We start from the raw sequence: 4,741 nt of genomic DNA, 5'->3' as shown, positions 1-4,741 counted from the left end.
GTTGTGAAGTATTTCCAGCGAATAAAAGATGTGATGTTGTTACCATTGAGAAATTATGATTCCGCTGTTTAGTTGATTAATTGAATTGAAATATGTTTCTATAAGTTCATCCAGGTTCTAAGTGTTATGTATCTGCATAATTATGATTAATGTATGTTGCTTATGTGAAGTAAATGTGACATCTCTTGTATGATTAAATTTTCCGCACTCTGATTTTATTAATATTCGATGGGTAGAATTGGGGTGTTACAAAAACACTGAATTTTCCACATAATTTCCAAGATCAAACATGCAACCAAATTTATATCTACCCTTAAAATATATGGAGTTCTCAACTCCAACAAGGATTTTCTTAGATCCCATGTGGTTGATTACTTCAAAATCTTATTCCCTAGTCCCTAAACATTAGTGCCTGATCAAGACCTCATTAATAACTGTCATCATCATCCAATTAACGAGGATATCAATATAATGCTCATTAGAACCCTTAGTGCATTTAAGATCAAGGAAGTTGTCTTCAATCTTAACAAAGAAGGAGTTCTAAACCCTGGTGGAGATTTATTCTATCATTATTTTTAGGAGATGATTCAACATGATGTCATTTATGCTATGGTGTAATTTTTCAACACCTCTTAGTTTTTTCCCAACTACAACGCTAATACCCTGATCCTCCAACCTAAGACTACCAAAGCATATTCAATTGAGATTTCCAGACCTATTGCCTTAGATAATTTCAAATTTAATATTATATCCAAGGTGTTTTGTTATAAAATAGTTTTCATCAGGTCAATCATCATATTCAATGAGAAAAATGAGTTTGTTAAGGGCAAGTGCACCAAATTTTGTTTGGTATTACCTCAGAGGCTATTAACTTGCTCAAGAAAATAGTTTTCATCAGGTAAATGATTATATCCAATGAAAAAAAGGAGTTTGTTAAAGGCAGATGCACCAAATTTTGTTTGGTCTTACCTTAGAGGCTATTAACTTGCTCAAGAAGAAAGCCTTTGTGGGTAACCTGGCCATGAAAGTAGACATTACTAAAGTTTTTTTCTTTTAACTGGTTGTTCTTAATATAGATTCTTAAGGCTTTTAGCTTCAATGTCAAATTCAATAATTAGATAAGGCTTTTAGCTTCCATCTCCTTCAATGGGATGCTTCATGGTTACTTTAGTTGCAAGATATGGGTGAGACAAAGGCATCGTCTTTCTCCCCTTTCTCTTTTATACCGGTGAGGAAGTTCTCAGCATAACTCTTTCTAGCTTGGATCTTTAAGAGGAAGGAAGGTATTCCAGGAATTGAATACCCAAGGTTTAAGGCAAGAATTGTATCAATGGGTTTTACTCAAGTGGAATGGACTGGTTATAATGAAATATTTTCACATGTGGTAAAACAATTTTCTACAAGGGTACTTATGAAATTTGTAAATTAATACATTGTTAAGTTGGAACATATGGACGTCAAAACATCATTCTTACATAGAGACCTTGAAGAGACAATCCAAACGGAGTAACATGAAGGTTTTGTATAAGGTATATTTATTGAAGAAATCTTCGCATATGTTGAAACAAACCCCATGACAATGGTATCATCGATTTTATGAATCTGTTCTTAAACATGGTTTTGTAATAAGTAATTATGACAATCATGTATACATACTAAAAAGGAACTAGAAAGTCATTATTTACTTCTTTTTAGTAATGATGATATTTTAATGGCAAGCTCTTGCAAGATATCAATCGGTAAGCTTAAGCAGATCTTGAATGGTGAATTTGAGATGAAATATCGCGGTATATTTAAAAAAAGTTTGGGGATTGATATCATGAGAAAGCTTAAGAAGAGTGAATTGTTCTTATCTCAATCTATTTACTTGAAGAAAGTGGAAGAGCGATTTAGAATGCAAGATACTAAAGTCTTAAACACTCATTTAAATCACCACACAAAACTTTCGGTTAATTGATATCCTCAAATCGAGAAAGATAATGAAGAGTACTTCATGTGCAACTTGGGTTAGAAGAATTATGAATGGTATGGTTTGTAGTATACACGATCAAGTTCATTTTAAAGTTTTGAAGCGAATGTTTATGTATTTGAATGATTCTCTAATTGGTAGTTTAAAGTACACAACATAAATTCAAAAGGAAAGTGCTTTGAAGGGTTTTGTAGATTCGGACTATGCTGATAACATGGACACTAGAAAATCCTTATCAGATTTTGTGTTTACATTGTTTGGGACAACTATAATTTTGAAGACCAATAAAAAACGTGTGATTGCGTTATCTACTACTCCAAAGGAATATATTGCCCTTGTTGATGGGTTAAAGGAAGTCAAAGGGCCGAGAGACAAGAATATGGGGTTAGGAATCACTCGAGAATGTGTGAAGATAGATTGTAATAGTCAAAATGACATTCACTTAGCCAATCATCAAATTTATCATGAGAAAACAAAATATGATCTCTTTGATTTTGACTAAAATTTAAGCACATCATAACTTTTCTAAATCTTACAAACAAGAAACACTAAATTAAGCATGCTTAGAGTTTATTTAATTATATTTTATTGAAAATACAATTTTAATAATCAATTAAAAAAACACTTTTGAGAAGAATTTTTTAAAAAAAAAAGATAAATAACTCTATTTTAAATATATAAAAAATTGTTTGATTAGCCACAATATTACATTTGTTATTGTTTATAATTTTGGAGGGGGGTTTTATTTAGAAAAACATTTGACCAATTGTGGGACTAAGTTTGTATGAAGATGGATGGAAATAAAAAAACAAATGCAATATATTGAGAATTATAAATGGCTGTAAGCAGAATTTTTTGAAAAAATTAGCTAACTTTTTTTTGGAGGGGGTTGTTATTGAGAAATTTGGAAAGAAAATATTTAAAAAGAATTTTTCAAAATAAATAACTCTAGTTTAAATATGGGAAATTTGAATTTTTTTGTTATTGTGTGGAATTTATGGAGGAGTTGTTATTCAGAAATACATTTAACGCATTGTGGGGCCAAGTTTGTATGAAGCTGGAAAATAATAAACAAATGCATGCAGTTTGAAAGTCTGATAATTGCAAAAAAACACAAAGCGCCCACCGTGGGGCTCGAACCCACGACCACAAGGTTAAGAGCCTTGCGCTCTACCAACTGAGCTAGACGGGCTTAGTTGGTAGAGTTCAAAGCTTTACTTTACTTATAATGGTACCAGTTTTAACAGATGAATTATATCAAATATTTTATAGGAATTCTTATTTTATACTGTATCTTTTAGCATCGATTCAAATTGATCTTAAAGTTATAATTCTTTTGTTTTTTGGTCAATATTTCTATTTGTTTTATCATACTCCTACTTTTAGCATTAAGAATTTTTATTTTTATATTTATTAAGAATGATGAATTTGTTAGTTTAATAATAGATTGAATTATAATAGATGATTTCTTAATCATTAGATCAGTTATAAATGATTTTGGTTATCAAACTAACATCCTAAAAGTTGATTTGTAAATTTATTTTAAAAAATTCATTTATAAAATTATGTTAATATTATAAAAGTTTATAAAAAAAATATATTATTTAATTAGAAATATAATTGTTTATGTCTGTACCCCATAAGAATATAAATGAGCATGTGATAGATTATGTAAAATAAACTTTTCCAACGCCTCCTAATCATTTGTGTATATTTTGATTAAAAAAGTTTTTAATCATTTGTAGAGAGGTATTTATATCAAGTGTTCAACATGTTTCATATAAGATTATTTTTAATAAAAATAATTTATTAAAAACACATCAAGATACAAGATACTAGTTTCTTAAGGGTTAAATATAATTTATAAAAAAATATTAAGGGTTAAAGACATAAATATCGTGGAAATGTTATTGCAAATCATTTGTTTATTGTAAAATTGTGTACTATTTCAATTTTTTATCTAGAAAGTTTATAGTTACTTGATTTAGTCAAATATAATGTGAATTGTATTTGTATTATTATTCTAAGAGTGTGTTTGGATGAGGTAATTGAAAAATTTAAAGCAATTTAAAATTTAAAACCATTCAAATGATTCAATTCAAATCCATTCATTTTTAAATTATTTTGTTTGGATGGAGTATTAAAATAATTCATTGTTAGATTTTTGGTGTCATTTTTTAGAAAATTTAAATTTTTTTGACCAAATTAAAAAATGAAAAAATAGGGACTAATTTGCAATTTTTAAAAATTTGAAGGACCAAATTGTAAATTTAAAAAATTAGTAAGGACCAATTTGCATTTTTTTGAAAATTTTTGGGGTCAATTTTGTAATTTTGGAAAATATGAGGGCCAATTTGTAAAATTTGAAGAAATAATAATAACAAATACATTCTATGGAACATGAAAGGAATTTCAAATTCTTTGGTTTTTGGTGTCATTTCAAAATGATTGAATTTAACTTAGATGAGATACCTCAAAAATTTCCATTATTTTAACAATTCTTCATTTTTGTATCCAAACAATGGATTTTGGTCAAATCATTTTAAATTCCCTAAAATAATTACTTTCCTTCATTAAAATGCTCCATCCAAACACACTCTAAGTGTCCATTTATTTTTGGGATTTTCCTTTAAGCAACACACCTTTTGTGAGAGACACACCACTTGTCCATCGAAAATTTTAAGGTGATATGTGAGTGGATTCTCTCACTTATAAATACTCAAATCACCACTTACTCACACCACACTCCTATCCAATATGGAACTATTTTTC

General features: G+C 28.7%; 1 non-coding gene across 1 annotated transcript; it reads right to left on the bottom strand.

The window, feature by feature from the left end:
• Positions 1-3,088: 3,088 nt before the first annotated feature.
• TRNAK-CUU (transfer RNA lysine (anticodon CUU)) lies at positions 3,089-3,161 on the bottom strand. Its single transcript has one exon. It is a non-coding gene; the product is annotated as a tRNA-Lys (tRNA).
• Positions 3,162-4,741: the final 1,580 nt, after the last annotated feature.

The sequence above is a fragment of the Vicia villosa genome, linkage group LG3 (genome assembly GCF_029867415.1).
Source record: "Vicia villosa cultivar HV-30 ecotype Madison, WI linkage group LG3, Vvil1.0, whole genome shotgun sequence".
NCBI classification, from domain to species: domain Eukaryota; kingdom Viridiplantae; phylum Streptophyta; class Magnoliopsida; order Fabales; family Fabaceae; genus Vicia; species Vicia villosa.
Note: the sequence above shows the minus strand (reverse complement) of the source record. Positions and strands in the feature narration are given on the sequence as shown.